This window comes from Protopterus annectens, chromosome 4.part1 (genome assembly GCF_019279795.1).
Source record: "Protopterus annectens isolate FY-2018-M chromosome 4.part1, PAN1.0, whole genome shotgun sequence".
In the NCBI taxonomy this organism is placed as follows: Eukaryota; Metazoa; Chordata; order Ceratodontiformes; family Protopteridae; genus Protopterus; species Protopterus annectens.
Window position 1 is genome coordinate 192581489 of NC_056734.1, and position 17222 is coordinate 192598710.

Below are 17222 nucleotides of genomic sequence, written 5' to 3' on the forward strand. Positions count from 1 at the left end.
CTTTAAAGGCAGGTGTTTGAGTGAAACAGTGGCTGGGGACTTTACTGCTGGATGCATTCTGTAAGAGCTAAAAATAAGCAGGGCATGCTATCTGGCACCGCTAGAGAATTCCGCACTTGTTAGCTGGACTCCTCAAGTGAAATGTTTTCCCCCAGCCTCAGAGTGTCACTTTAGCCCGCCCACAGCCTGTTTCTTTGAAAGAGTCATGCACAGTCAGTGTCTAAATGAAGGAATCACATGCATTGCTATTACAAGAGAAAGTAAATGTTTCTCTGTTGGTTCTGACGCTTATTGTACTGGCAGGATCTTTTGCTGAAGAAAATACTGGATTATTTCTTTTGCGATTAGATATTTTGATATTCAGAGACATTGCCTATAACAATTGACTTCAACAGGAAGTTTTTTTTTTTCAGACAGACGGCTTATCTGGTAAGGTGTTCATTCATATATTTTATTTTGTTTCATATACGAGACAAACCTGAATTGGAGAATGTGTATTTATTACTTAAACTTTGTCATCATCTGTGATTTCTTTGTACTCATAGACTTTGGATTATAGCAAATGACAGAAAATAAATATTAAAAATATCCTTTCTGGAATGGGGGAGGTGTATATTTCTATTTTTTCTGTTTGTAGATAGACAAAGCACAGCAAAGACATTGAAACACTGGCTGCAAGTTGGGCAGTACTTCTGTGTCAGTTCTATTTATTTATTTATTGGGAATCGAGCAGTCACTTCAGCAGACACTAATAAAAATAGCATAGTTTGATAAGTGATGACTCTAACATGAATCAAACCAAGCAGAATTTTAAATATAAGTGATCACTAAAGAACTGATTATTCCAGTAAATGGGGAAAAAATCATTGGCTGAGGGTTCATTAACAAACACAGGATGTGGAGAACATAAACTTGGATAACCTTCTCAGCTTTCAGTCAATGAAAGGAGAGCTGTGTGTATATGTGTCATGTAAAATTAAGTCTGCATTCACAAAGACTAAAATACAAACTGAAAAACAGTGAGAACAACAGTGTTTTTCATTCTTTATTTCATAAATGTTATGACTTTGTCTTTTATTGCACATAAATACACATGATTTTGGGTGTGGGAAAAACATTTAATAACAAGATAATGCTTCATAGTAAAGTGACATTTTTAAAGTTTGAGAATCAACTCTGCCAACCAAGGAAATGTTCATTCTTTAAATTTAATGTCAATGCTGCTGTCTGTGTCTTAAAACAAACAAACACACACACACACACACACACACACACACACACACACACACACACACACACACACACACACACACACACACACACAAAACTAAAGTAAGATCTCTGCTGAAAATGAGATGCATATTTCTCTTACTAAGTAATGTCAGCTTGATTTAAAAGAATCTAAGGGATGCTTATACTCTCACATTCTAAAAATGTGGATAGGTAAAGTGACAGTGCCCCATACTGTCCATAGGTATATTTTATGTGGTATGGGTGGTTGTGTACCTTGCAGTATGCTGACATCCCATCTTGTATATATTCCTGCTTTACCCCATTGTTTGGCAACAGAAGCTTGAGCTATGCCATGACCCTGAATAGGACAAAACAGAACATTAATGAAAGAATGGCTGTAGTTTGGAATGTCTATTTCTACCAGCATAGCTGGGGTGGCTAACATTATGAAAATTGAACAAGTTTCATTCTATAGTCTTCAGTTATATTTCCCTCTTCACTTGTTTATTGTGGGACCATGACTTAACCAAACCAGTACCTTTAGCTCACCTTAGTTAAGAGGCTCTGTTCCTAGCAACTTACTGATTAACAAAAACAAAAACATGGTAAGATGGGCATAGAGTATCTGTTTCAGGCTTGACAATTTCACAAAATGAGAAAGCAGTTCCTGTCCGCTGAGCAAGTCTTTGCCCTTGTCGGAAAGTAAACTTTATCTGTGTGAAGTAACTATGCAGCAAAGCTAAGCAAAAATGTGATAGTCCCCCACAGTGAGGACAGCCTATAAACAATAAAACAAATAAACTGGATGCCATCAGTTTCAGTCTAATTGTAAAACCATTGAATTCATCCCAAGAACTCCAAGGCAACGAGTAGAACCGTATCTGGCTTAGGGATGTATCTACCAGCACAGCAAAAAGGCAGGGATACCCAAATTAAGAAAACGTAAGGGTCAGCTTTGGAGGCAACTGATAATATGTGTTATAGAAGTGTGCAAATATGTACGAAAGATGTGCCAATAGATATAGCTGTAGCGGAAATGGAATTTTATTTTTGACAAAAACACTGTTCTGCTTCTTTGAAGAACCTTCTTAAAAGCTTAAATAAAAGATTACTCTTTGATTGGCCTTCTTGCTTGTATGTGACCCTTTGAAATGTCATAAACACAGTATTTCTGTCTTATTAATGTCACACTTTAACTTCATTATGCACAGTTTTCCAATCTTCATCCATCAAAGGTTCCTATTGTTTTTCTTCACAGGTCTGATGACTCATGGTGAAGTCAGTAATGATACTGTGTTATCATGCAAGGGAAGGGCACCTAATAGATGGTGGTGAGAAACCTTTAAGAATGAATCCGTACAAAAAAAGGTCAAAGGTGTCCCGTGCATTTGGATGTTAAATAGGTTCATAACTAGTTCAAATGCTTGCAGTCAAGGGGACTATCAAGGATCCTAACCCAAATTCCAAGTTGCCTCCAAGCATTGTTTCCTTTGGAGGCATGATCAAGGTTCCACAGTGGACAAAAAAAAAACCCTGTATCACAAACACTACAGTTTGCAGCCTTAACCCTCTGCACCACTTACCAGAAATGCATCACTAGCTGTAGTGGGAAGTGCAAGGCAGTTTTGCTCAGCATCCTCAGCACTGGGAATATATCCAGCCATCTGTTGTCAGATAATCGGTTTTATCCTTTACAGGGCCACGTGGATGCAGGAGAATATCATGGCAGCCTTTGGATATAAGGGGTTGAAACTAATTTTGAAAAAGGCAATGGTGTACTGTAGAATGCACATTTTCATTCATTCCCACACTGCATCCAAACCTATGGGCAATTTGAAGAATGACAGATCACCTTCTGAATGTCTTTATGGTGTGGGAGGAAACCACAGTATTCAAATAAAATCCACACAGATGCAGAGAGGACAAGCAGACTCCATACAGAAGTTACCGTAGTTGAGATTTGAACAGGAAAACATCTTGTTGTTAGGTGACAACACTAATCTCTGCATCTCTGAGCCACATAATTGTGTAATCAGATCTAATCTGGTGTCCTTTATTGTGTCAACTACAGTCAAAAACAGTGTTAAATTTATAAAAGATAATGTATTCCACTTGTGTTTAAGTAGTTTAAATTTAATATAACTAGTTAAAGTAAACAAACACAGCAGTGTCAATTAATTGTTCTGAAGAAGTTCAAGTGACATAAACAGATGAATGTGCTTAACTTTTTAAAATTTTGCATTGCTGCAAAGGATTTGTGCAAGTGACATCTATTGTGTTTATTTGATTATTAGTATTGGATTTACACTAGTGGGATGTTCACAATAGTATCTTTTTAGTTAAAATAAACAAAAAATGCTATCTATTCAAGATAAATGCTTAGTTGTTGATAGGACTGTTCCTGACCTGTGAAGTTTCCTTAAGTCCCAGGTTAAAAGGGGGCACAGACAGCAGATTGTAGACACCAGGTACTTCCTGGACTTATAAAAGCACTTCTTCGTGGAGGGCTGTAAACTTATGGAATGGACTACAAGAAAGGGAGGTGAGTGGGGTACTGGCATAGAAGGCATGGAATCCAAAGAGGCATTGAAAAGGACATGGCACAGGTCTTGAATGGGCTGGGGAAGGTAATAACAGAAGAGAATTATATTATTAGAGCAGACAGGCCTATCGTCTCTTTGTACCATCACGCAAATGTCAAGCGTTTCCCAGTAGATGTAGCAAACATGTGAAACCATCACATCAGATGATCTGTGAGAAGACCCCTTGCATCAAATAGCCAGTGGGATTTATTCTTCTATGATCTTAAACTTGGCAGAAAATATATGTAGTTCGTAACTTATGTGCTCAGGGGTATGTGCATCTTTTACCAAACCACATTGTGATGTCATGTGCCGAGACTAAGAGGATGCTCCAAATCGGTGCATTCTTCAGTTTCACCCCCATGACCAAGCCAGCAGAATTACTTCCTCGAGGATGGGAAGAGCTGCATGAGTGATTTCCTGGTCTATGAGCCATTGCTAGATGTGCATTGCTTCCCTGCACATGGGATCTCAAGTGTGGGCTGCTTTGCTTAATCATGTAACACACTGTATATGATCTTATTGACCTGACTGAAGCAGTAGAGGATCTTGTCTCAACTATCCTTCCAAAGTTTTGAAGGTGAGTAATACCTCTTTCAGCTTGAGCAGATATGTGTGTAACTCATTTTCTTTGAGGCTACTGTAATGTTGCAAAATACCATTCCAGAAGCCTCAAAACTAGTCTTACACATCCTAAGCAAGATCTGGCATAACACTAAGCTAAATACTTAAAAATACACTTGAAGGTCTTTTGACAGCCATGACATATGACATGAAATTTTTGTGACAAAGGACCAGTGGCTAAGCACCTTCCTGTGTTTACTGTTATGTTGAAGACTTGCCATAGTCTACCTAATTCCTTTTATATTGTAAACTTTAATAACTTTTCATAGTAGTAGTACAAATATACAGAAGAAAAACAATGAGCTACCAAAAAAAATACATAGACAAATGTCAAACATCTCTGTGTACATATTTACGTGGTTCCATCCAGGTACACTTATTTATAAGCTAAAACTTATAAAAACTGACAGCACTGAGATAAAGGGCTATGAGCTGTACCATTTCGAAATACATTATGAGTGAACACCAATAATCAGTAATTCTTTAATAATCTAGTTAGCATCTTGCAAGTTTGAAAACTCTAAAAGCTTTCCCCCCCACTTTTTTGAATAATTGCTACTGAACACACATTCTTATAAGAAAGCAGTATGCATGTTACAAGTCTTGGATAAGGTGATTAGTGTGGAAGATATGGATTGGTAACCACTGTATTTCATTCCCTAGATATACAGTTAACTATCATCCCCTTTCACGTCTTTTTCTCTTAAGTCAGAAAGCCAATGTTTCCATGATTTTTGGGAAAATGCTCCTCGCAGGCAACTATTGGATGCTTCTTACTGGATTTACTGTGAGTAGTCATTTCACAAACCTCTAACAGCAAACTGCATGAGTCAAACAATACACCCACCAAAACTGTGGGTGAGAAGAGTTGAAATATCCTTCCCTGCACCCCCTTGCTTATATATACTAACCTGACAGTTGTACAATGGTGGGACAAAGAAAAACCCTTAAAAGGTGAAAAAAAGAATAGCTCGCATGATGTAGTCTTACAGAAGAACCAATACATGTTAAAATATTCCCAGGACTTGCACATTAGGAGATTTTTTTTTGGGGGGGGGGGGCTGGGAAGATTTCATTCTTCAAGTTACTTTTCAATGTGTTCCCTCTCCTGATTAATGCACATGGAAAATGCACAGGCAATAGCTGGGTAAGTAATTCTTGAGTACCATAACTGCGTTTATCATCTAAATTATACTACAAAACACCAAATAAAATGTATTTTCTTTGTCCCTGTTCTAAAGTGTAATGCTAGTCCCAATAGGCTAATACTACTATGCAACAATTTGAAGTCCTTACTTCATATTATTTTTGCCAGCTGCCATCTTGTTTGTCTGTTACTGTCAAAATATTACTAGTGATGCTTATATGTCAAGTTTTAATCTTACACCAACAGATCTTAATGCACTTATATAGTTTTGGATATGTCCTGCACAGTTAACCGTTTGAAATGTCAGGACCTGCTTTAACGAGTCCTGTAATCCTGAGACAGAATGGCTGAAAATTTTGACTTCTGTAAATCCAAGATGAACATTTCCCTGAATATTCCCTTTGCTCCAAGGTATGGTAAACTCAGAGCTAATATATATATATAAGTTTGAACAAAAAGGCAGAAGACTGTTACGTTTAAGCTTGCTCAGCAAAATCACACCAATAACTAAGAGATGAACGATGCACCACACCATAAAACGTATCTCAAGGATTTATTCAGAGCTGTATCTCAACAAGACAAAAAAACAACAAACAACGGATTAGCGCTTTCAGCTATCAAAGCCTTCTTTAGATCCACAGTCAAAAGCCACATCTCAATCTAATATAAAGCATATAACAGCCAATGACAAAAAACATGTAAACAAGCTGCTTTACTCTAACCAATACAAGTGCTTATACAAGCGCTTCATCATCCAATGCGTTTCGTTATTCTAATTAACTTTGACTAGCAAGTTAAGATGAAAAATGTAAATTAGACTTCGCTTTCTCAAACATCATTGGTCTCAGCTAGCAAATGAAAGCAGAAATGAAAATCAGACTTTACTTGCTTAAAAGTCATTGGTTTACTTTAAACATTAGACAAAACATAGCTTTAAACTAGCAAGTTAGGATGGAAAATGTAAATTAAACTTCACTTTCTCAAACTTCATTGGTCTGGACTAGCAAATGAAAGCAGAAATGTAAATCAGACTTTGCTTACTTAAAAATCATTGGTTTACGTTAGACATTAGACAAAACATAGGGAAACTTATATCAAAAAAGTATTCCCTATCGCTTTCATAAGAATAAAAGCCAAGTTATTCCAAGTTCACTCATCAAAAAGCGCGATTCTATAAAAACATTTAACAAAACATATCATACTAAAATATAAATAATTAAAACATTTAGGATTTAAAAATACGTATGCAAAGTCCTTAATGACAAAGTGCTAATAAAATATATAAAATATAATATATCTGTACCAATATGAAAATGAAAGAAAGGATTTCCAAACATTTATCAGACATAAGGATCAGAAAAGAAACTAATGCTTTATTTACACATATAAAAAGCAATGAAGGGCATAAGTTTCATTTCATGATAACATCTCAGTTAAAACAAAATGAAAGAGAAGGTGATTTGGTGAATTTGACTGAACGTGAGGAATCCAAATGGATTATGAGACTGCGGGCTGATCATCCACCTGGATTAAATGGAAGTGTATCAATCAAGCCGTTTTTGAAGAATAGAAAAATTATTCAATATACAGCCTAGCTTATTAAATATAATTCTCATATGGCTAACTTGTTAACAACTATCAATCATATGATTTTTATATATTGTGTACTATCGTCTGTTTGAAGGTTCTGATCATGACCCATATTGCCTTATTAATTGTTCTAGTGACTTGTATTATATTTATATATATTTATATTTTTATTTTTATTTCTAGTCACTGTTGTTTATAATAGAAATTCAAGATGGCCATCATATCTTTTTATGGTGCTGTTCAGATTTTATAGCTCCTAGGGTTCGTTGTCTATGACATCTTTAACGATAGTGTTTGCTTATACTATCAATACTTTTTTTCTGCTTCTGTTGTTTAATAATTTTTATGTAGGTAGTATATATTACATAATTTACAGATATATTATATTTTATATATTTTATTAGCACTTTGTCATTAAGGACTTTGCATACGTATTTTTAAATGCTAAAATGTTGTAATTATTTATATTTTAGTAAGATATGTTTTGTTAAATGTTTTTATAGAATCACGCTTTTTGATGAGTGAACTTGGAATAGCTTGGCTTTTATTCTTATGAAAGCGATAGGGAATACTTTTTTGATATGTTTCCCTATGTTTTGTCTAATGTCTAACGCAAACCAATGATTTTTAAGTAAGCAAAGTCTGATTTACATTTCTGCTTTCATTTGCTAGTCCAGACCAATGAAGTTTGAGAAAGTGAAGTTTAATTTACATTTTCCATCCTAACTTGCTAGTTTAAAGCTATGTTTTGTCTAATGTTTAAAGTAAACCAATGACTTTTAAGCAAGTAAAGTCTGATTTTCATTTCTGCTTTCATTTGCTAGCTGAGACCAATGATGGTTGAGAAAGCGAAGTCTAATTTACATTTTTCATCTTAACTTGCTAGTCAAAGCTAATTAGAATAACGAAACACATTGGATGATGAAGCGCTTGTATAAACACTTGCATTGGTTAGAGCAAAGCAGCTTGTTTACATGTTTTTTGTCATTGGCTGTTATATGCTTTATATTAGATTGAGATGTGGCTTTTGACTGTGAATCTGAAGAAGGCTTTGATAGCTGAAAGTGCTAATCCGTTGTTTGTTGTTTTTTTGTCTTGTTGAGATACAGCTCTGAATAATTTGTTGAGATACGTTTTATGATGTGGTGCATCGCTCATCTCTTAGTTATTATTACTATATATATATAAGTTTGGGATTGTGGGGCTATGTCCCCCTGCATTTTCTATTTTTTGAGGAAGGGCATGTCAGCACTCAGAGTTACACGTACTGACATTTCAAAATGGGAACCTTCTTGCATGACTTCATTTAATGAAGTGCTCGGTTTACTTCAAGTACTAAATGAAAACTCCTGCGACCAGTACTGTAACTACATAAAATTTCATATGTATCCCATTGTTAGAATGTGATAGTTATGTGTTTTCTTTTTCTTTTTAATATACTTATACTAGTTATTTATGTGTTTGCTTTCATCTTGTGTATTGAAGACTGATTTCCCAGGATCACTGAAAAAAGGATTTCCAAGGTGGACTCAACTGGCTAGCAAATATAAAATTGGGAAGGCTCTGAATCATAATGCAAGAAATAGGAAGTGTTGCTAATGCTTTATACATAAGCCTAGTTGTATGGCTTTCATCCACTGGTACATTGGCAGTTCAGTTGATGTTCTTCATATTGATTCATCAGGCTTAGCTGCATGGGTTATATCCTGCCAAGGATATAACAGCTGGCCAGCTTCCAAAGCTTTAGATCACCTTCCATGTGCCCAAACTGTCAAGCAGCTGGAGCTGAGCTGACTAAAAGACAACTTTAGGTGCAAAGCCCTTCAGAGTGTTACTGCCACTGAAGAGTACACTCTTCTGAGGCTTTTGAGGATCGACAGTTGGCTTGTGCTTTCCTTAGCTGGGTAGATAAGTTCCCCTTGGGGAGAAAACCTTGCATTTTCTTTTTTTTTTTTTTTTTACTGATATTTTATTATTTTCCTCTTCAGGAAAGTTATTTTAAAGGTAGGAGAGCTGTGTTTTGATGGATTGTTTTGAGACTGTAATGTACTTTTAAACAGAGAACTCATTTTTTTTTCAATTTAAAAGTAGTGTTATCTAATTGATAAACCATTTTCTGTGGAGAAATTGTATTTATTTTAAGGATATGGGGTTGCCATAGTGTTTGGAAGTGCATTTTATTTTGTTTTTTTTTTCTGTCAAAAAAGTAACTTTTGTGAACAAGTAGTTTCACTGGCATTGTTGTTTGTTTTCTCCAGGATAGAGGCACCATTTTTGCCTTGACCATGGAACAGAATGTCACTCCCATGATTGGTCCTTCTTCCCAGCCACAGATAGCAAAAGTTAAGCAAGCAAGCTTTGCCACCACAGCAGGCTAGCAATTTGCCTCAGCCGTAGGTGGGTGACTGCCATGGTCATTTGTTGAAACTTACACCACTCATCTTTTACTCTGGATCCCTCTGGTGTAGCACCTACTGCCACTGTGAGTTGGGGGTTAGCCAAGCCCTTTGTGGCTGTTGGGGCCCCCTCAGTGGGTAAGGAGCAACCACTCTTGTCGGTCCTGGGAGAGAGCAGGGAAGGTTTCCCTGCTGTGTCAGAATGCTGTAACCATCCCTGGGGAAGCAGCGTCTGCCATTAGTAACTCAGTTGGCTCCATTTTTCTTGTCATAAAGGAAGCGAAAACCAAGCATGTATCTACTCCTCCTAAAATTTTTTTTGCATAGGGGTACTTTACTGTGACTGGCTCAGGGTTTGATTCAGCCTATTGATCCTTCTTGTAGAGTAGCTTCCAGTAAAAGAAAGAGAGAGAGACACCTCCTTTCCTGAAGAGATTCTGAATCTGAGCAGTAAGATGCAGGGACAGATTCAGGGTTTAGTCCTCAGATTTCTGATTCAGACTAAGAGGAGATCTCTCTTTCTGATTCTCCCTGTGGTGTATCTGTTTCTCTGAGATTATTGCTAGAATGTCCCAGTGATTTCAATGGGAGAACACAGTGATTTCTCAGTAACTCAAAAAATACAATGAGTTGTTACAGAAGGATTTTCAGAACCTACACCTATTTCTCCTGTCCTCTCAGGTTTAGAGGATGTGTGTAATACTGCCTGCAATTTTCTTGATAGTCAGCCAGCCTGTCCCTAAAAAGGCAGATATGATGTATAAGGTTCCTCAGTCTTTTAAATTTGTATACATAAATACACTATTCCCAAACCTGACCCAGCAGCTATAGCCTTTGTTGACTCCGCTGCTGCTAACAGCACTTAGTTAATTCCAGTTCTATGCTTTCTAATAAGGATCCTGCAGATCAGATAGTTTTGTTTCCACATATTCGTCATCACATGCTGTCCCAAGAGGTGATAAAACCAGTTCCTCCTTCCCAGTTGGGGAAGGGGTCTTATTCAAGGATATTCCTAGTCCTAAAGTAATAAAACCCTTGCAGACCAGTTCTGGATCTTTCTTTCTTAGGCCTGATTGTGATAGTGCCCAAATTCAAAATGATGTCACTAAATAAAATGTTAAATTACATAAATAAATAAATAAATACATACATACATACATACATACATATATACATAAATAAATAAACAAACAAATAAATAAATAAATAATCACTTCACAACCTGTTACCTCTTCTTCCTTGTTCAAATTTCCTGATAACACCAGACTTAAAAGATGCTTATCATCACATTCCTATTCATACAGACTTCAGGCATTTCTTAAGGTTTTGTGTGCCTAATTAACATTATCAGTTCTCTGCCTTACCCTTTGGGTTATCCACTGCAACAAGAGTGTTCACAAAGTGCCTAGCTCCAGTTATAACTTATTGCAGGCTACAGGGTATCCACATTTTTCTGTATTTAGATGCTTTGCTTATTATCTTTGCAGAGTGTTTTTCAGAATGTCACAAATCTCTCTGCCTTGGGTGAGAGATCTCTTGCACAAGCTAGGATTCCAGCAGAACATTCAAAAGTCTTTCTTGACTCCCTGCCATGGGATTGTGTTCTTGGAATGTCAACTAGACATCTCAGTTCAAACAGCTTTTCTTCCATTGGAAAAAGTAGATCTTTATTTAGATAAATTTCTCAGTTTTTTTCCACTCAGTCTTCAGTCATTGCAAGGGAATACCTCAGGAGTTTGGGTCTGATAGCATATATGATTCTCATGATAACCCTGGCAAAACTACACATGGGAAAGCTACAGTGGAATCTAAAATCTCTTTGATCCCAGCATCAACGTCCTTTATTTTTTTCAGATCCCAGAACTGGGGTTTGTCAGAAGAAAAAAAAATCACTTGGTAAAGGCAACAGATAACCTTAAATCAAGGTCTCTCCTTGTCTGTCCTTGCTTCAGACTTTGCTTGAGGAGCAGTTCAAGAGAGATAAAGGTGCAGGGGTGTGGGAACCAAGGACAGATGCAAGCACATAAATGTTGAGGAGATGTTACCCTGATCAAGGCAGTCAATTCTCTGAACCATCTTTGGTCCCTGAGGCCTCTTCATATGGTTACAAACAATATCACAGTGATGCGGTAAATCAACAAACAAGGGGAGAACCAGGTCATACCCCCTTTGTAGACTAGCCACGTTAGCTTGGGGTATAGCTTCACAGCAAAATCTCACTCTACAGGCATCTTACAATCCATCAAAGCAAAACTGTGTGGCAGACAAACTGAGCAGGACCAGGGCAGACCCTCACAAATGGAAACTAGATTTGGGGGGTCTTCCAAGATTTGATCCATCTGTGGGGGGGTTCCTCAAGTAGAAATCATTGCCTCCTCTCTGGGCAATCAAGTGGCAAAATTCTGTTCCAGGACTCCATGCAGGAAGGCTTGGAAGACAGAAGCCTTTTCTTTTCTTTGGGTAGGAATGTACCTGTATGCCTTTCCACCCTTCCCACTAATATCCAAGGTACTTCTGAAGATTCTGAAGGAATCCCTCAGGATCATTGTGGTAACTCACTTCTGGCCCAGGCAACCATGGTTCTCTCTTCTTCTGGAAATGGCCAGGGGCAAATACCACAAGCTTCCTCAGAGAATAGATCTACTCACATAAGAACAAGGGTGTTTGATACACCCCAACATAAATCATCTTCTACTGACTGTCTGGATGATAGAGTCTTAATTACTTTTAGGCACATATTTTCTGAGGATGTACAGCAGGTACTAATGGAGGCAAGAAAGCCTGCTACTAGAAAATCGTATATTAGCAAACGGAAAAGGTTTTCTAGTTGGTGTTAACAACATAACCAACACCCATTCAGAGCTAGTTGTTCTCTGGTTTTACAATACTGAGAGTTACTATTTATGGCCTTTCTTATTCCTCTATAATGGTTAATTTATTGGCCATGTCAAAATGTTCTTGAAAGGGGTTTTGCATAAGAGGCCTCCAAGTAAACTGGTGGCCCCTCCTTGGGATCTTAATTTTGTGTTAGAGAGACTAACATTTGCTCCATTTGAACCAGCTAATCTGACTTGAGGTCCTTAACATGGAAAGCAGTTTTATTGATTGCTTTGACATCTGCAAGAAGGGTATCTGAGTTTCAGGCTCTTATGGTGAGTCAGCCCTACCTAATTTTCCACAAGGGCAGGGTTTCTTTAAGAACTAATCTGTCTTTTATGCCTAAAGTGGTATCCAAGTTTACTTTAAGTCAAACTATCCATCTCTGTGTTTTCTTTCTTGAACTGAAAAATGAAGCAGAAAGGATACTCCGTACCATGGATGTCCAGAGACAACTCAGGTACTATCTTGAGAAAACTAAATCTTTCAGATCCTCAGATCAATTGTTCATTTCTTGTGAAGGTAAGAAGAAGGGACAGCCAGTGTCAAAGCAGACTATTTCCAAATGGTTGTCTAAGGCTATTATCTATTGTTTAATCACCATGTCAAATCTATTCCATTCAGAACCAAGGACCTCTCTACAAGGACCTTGGCTTCTTTTATGACTTTTTGTTAAGGGTTGGATTCTAGAAGTATTTTAAAAGCTGCTACTTAGTCCTCTGTACATACTTTTACAAAGCACTATAAGCTGGATTCCTTCTCTAGGTCTAGATCATGCTTTGCTAGGGCCATTCTACAGGGGCTCTTGGACCCTTCTCCTTCTACCTCCCAAATATAAGTAGTTATGGTGATCTACCCATATAGCTAAGGCTACTGTAACAGTGATCAATTTGAAGAACATAGTACAATTGTGTAAGTTGAACTTATAACAGTAGATGTTCAAATGATCACTACTGCAGTAGCTGCTCCCTCCCTCCATCCCCCTTGTTTTTTTGGTGTGTTTTTTATGCCAGTGTGTGGGCATTTATTTTTTGTTATTTCTAGCTTCATCCTTTCAGGGCTCAGCCTCCCTCTCTGTGCTGACAGGAAAGCTGTGAAGGGCTTTGCACTCAGACTTGTCTTTAGTTATTCAGACTTGTCTTTTAGTCATATCTGCTTGAGCTGCTTGACAGATTGTGTGTGTGTGTGTATGTGTGTGTGTGTGTGTGTGTGTGTGTGTGTGTGTGTGTGTGTGTGTGTGTGTGTGTGTGTGTGTGTGTGTAAGGTGCCTTGAAGCTTTGGAAGCTGGCTAGCTGATATATACTTGTTAGGATATAATCCATATAGCTAAGGCTACAGTAGAAGTGATCATTCACACATCTACTGTTATGGTAAGCTCAACTTACACAACTGTACTTTCTCTATGAGAATCTTAATTCATTAAGAAGAAATGACACTAATCATAACTGAAGCACTGAATATTGTAAAGGCGATGAATACATTAAATTATATAGAAATAAATGGAATGGGTGAGTACAACAAATGCATGTAGAATAATTTTCAGGAACAGGACTGAAATTCAAGGGGAGGTAGGGCCAAGGACAAGGGAGCAATCTGTGAAATGTTGGAGTGAATAAAATTTGTTAAAAAAGAAAACACTGTATAATGCATGACAATAATGAAAGAGTTTGCTTTCTTTTCTGTTATTGAATGTGTACCCATACCATTGTTCAAAATTTGTGAATTTAATAAAGGTGTTAAAAAGAAAAGATTCTAAAGGTAATAACTGATCAGTTGCAGAGCTACTGGCTTTTTGTAAGGATGCTGCTTTGCATGTAGCTAAAATTGCTGAATATTTCCTTTACTTTACCTGTCTGAATTTGTGCTGACAGGAAAAGACAGCTACTGCACGTAAGGCAATTGCACGGCTTGAATTATAACATAGACAACAGCAAAATAAGCCAGCAAACTGTGATGCTGAAACCAAAATCAATATTTTATTGCATGTCAGCAAAAAAACAAACCAGTTTCGGCTAAATTAGTTACATAGCCTTCCTCAATGTTGAAAAGATACAAACAAGTTTCTTTTATGCATGACATCAACCACAAAAAACAAACTAATTGGTCAAATTACAGATGCTCATTAAGACCTGGTGGGAAAAGGCCACCCAATTTAATTATCCACTTTTCTTTGGCATCAAGAATAGTATGCCAACCAGCTTTATTTATTCTGTTGCCCCAATTTTATCTATTACCATGAATCTGAAAACAGCTGTAGGAAGTATTAGGGAATGTTTATATAGTGCACTACTAGGCTTCCTAATTCTCATATCACTGATATGTTCAGATATTCTTATTCTCAATGGTCTTGAAGTCTGACCCACATAGAATGCTGAAAAACTGCATGTAGCCAAATAGATCACCCAATCACTACTGCAGTTGGCAAAAAATGTGACACCAAAAACATTTCCAGAATTTTGGCTTGTGAATTGTTTGGACTTCATAATTCTATTGCAATGGCTACAGTGACCACAGGGAGAACACCCCAAAAGAGTATCCCCCATTAAGGTTGTTTGTATACTAGTATGTATAGAGCTTCTGGGCCCTCATTTACAGTGACTTAGATGTGAACATAAATTTCTGCCTCTACGAAATGAAAACTGACATTTCTCCTGGAGAAATTGTGATAAGTTATTGTCAGCCAACAAGATGTTCCAGTGCCTTTGTACACTATTCATGAGTATATCCATATTTCTTCCATATATGGTAACTAACCAGATATCAGAGTTGTTAGTTTCTTGTTTCTCTTTATATTTCAAAAGATCGCCTCTGTTTAATGTTGTGGCCCAGTTGCCGGCACTCAAAACATGTCCCATTTTATAGCCTCTGTCACAAAATCTGTTGGTTAGATCTTTCTTAAAGTGTTCATAAGTAGATTGTTGTGAGCAAATACATCTCATTCTTATGAACTGTGACTTTGGGATATTCCTAGCTATATGAGGTGGATGAAAGCTGAATGCATGGAGAAGGGAATTATACTGTGGATATTTGTGAAATACCTCAGTTCGTAAGGTATGATCAGTATTTCTAGTGATTAGGACATCAAGATATGTTATTTGTTCCAAATTATAATTCACCATGAATTGTAGGCCCCATTTATGTAGGGCCCCATTTATTTTCATTAAGATAGCCCACAAATTCCAACAAGTAATCCACATCCGATCTCCATACCATCCAGTAATCATCCAAAAACCTCCTCCAAATGTCCATTTCCACCAGGTAAATGTTATGTGCATTGTCATAAATCAGATGCTCTTCAACATAAGCCATAAAAAGGTCTGCATAGATGGGGGCAAAAGAAGCCCCCATCGTTGTTCCTTTGATTTGCTAATAACATTGTTCCTCGTAGAAAAAGACATTTTTGATAAGGACATCTTCAGTGAGGCATATCAAAAAAGTATTGAAACCAGGTTGCTAGAGATCTGATTTGTATAGCCAGTATTCTATGGCTTCCAGACTGGCCTCATGTGGTATATTGGTGTAAAGTGCACTGACATCAAGTGTACATAATAACCATCCTTGTTCCAATTGTGTTTCAGAAATGATCTGTAGAAATTCAGTAGTGTCCTTGATTCTTGAACGGACCCATTTTAGTAGTGGCTGCAGAAGTTTGGTGAGGAATTGTGAGAGGGGCTCAGTTGGGGTATCCTCTACCCGATACAGTTAGTCTGCCTGGTGGGTTACAAGGGTCCTTATGAATCTTAGATAAAAAATATATATATTGATTCATAGGATCCGACACTTTCAGATGATACATAGTTGTGTCAGAAATAATACCCTCCTGCCTAGCAGATAATAAAAAATCATCAATTTTTTAAAATCTGAATGTTGAATCCAAAGGCATTTTAACATAATAGCGCCCATCACTAAGTTGTTTGTGTGCCTCAGTATCATACTGAGCCCAATTCATGACCACAACAACCCCACCTTTATCAACAGAAAGGATAACCAAATCATTGTTGTTTTCTAAATCCTGTAGGGCCTCTAGTTCAATCCTTGAGAGATTGTTAGCCTTGTAGCTCATCTCTCTAGAGTGAAAATGCAAATCTTTCAGTACACTTGCTTGAAATAGTTGAACATTGTGGTACATGGGTGGTACAAATTTGGACTTATGGTAGGTGAAAACTTTATCAGAATCACAATCAGTTGATCCTTGAAAATGTAGTTTTAAATTCAAAAGTCTACAAAATGCTAACACATCCTGAGCTAAATGATCCTGAGAAATGAAGAAACTGGGAAAAAGTTGAGACCTTTATTGAGTAAACTCACTTGTGTTTAAGACAAGGTAACATTAGAAATATTTAAAACATTCTTCTTCTTCTTCTTCTGGCTTTTCCTGGTTAGGGGTCACCATAGCAGATCACCTGTCCACTCATGATTGGCAGTGGAGTTTTACAGTGTCGAGTTGCCAGCCCGGCACCCAACCTTCCACAGAAGGCACACACTCACACCTAGGGATAATTTAGAGTGTCCAATCCACCTACAGCATGTCTTTGGGATGTGGGAGGAAACCGGAGCACCCGGAGAAAACCCACACAACCACAGGGAGGACATGCAGACTCCGCACAGAAGGCACCCCAGCCGAGGATCGAACCAGAGAACCTCTTGCTGTGAGGCAGCAACGCTAACCACTGCACCACCATGTATTCATTTCTGAATTAACAGTTTCAACAACCTCTCCATGTTGTCTATTTTTGGAGTGTTTTCTCCCTGCTCTTTTGTAGTGGGGCCTAA

General features: G+C 37.5%; 1 protein-coding gene across 1 annotated transcript in view; it reads left to right on the forward strand.

The window, feature by feature from the left end:
- Positions 1–235: 235 nt before the first annotated feature.
- Positions 236–17222, forward strand: part of KLHL30 (kelch like family member 30) — a 252902-nt gene continuing 235915 nt past the window's right edge. Inside the window, exon 1 of the mRNA XM_044070094.1 lies at positions 236–429. The gene's annotated coding sequence lies outside the window, so the exon portion shown is untranslated. The remainder of the gene's footprint in view (positions 430–17222) is intronic.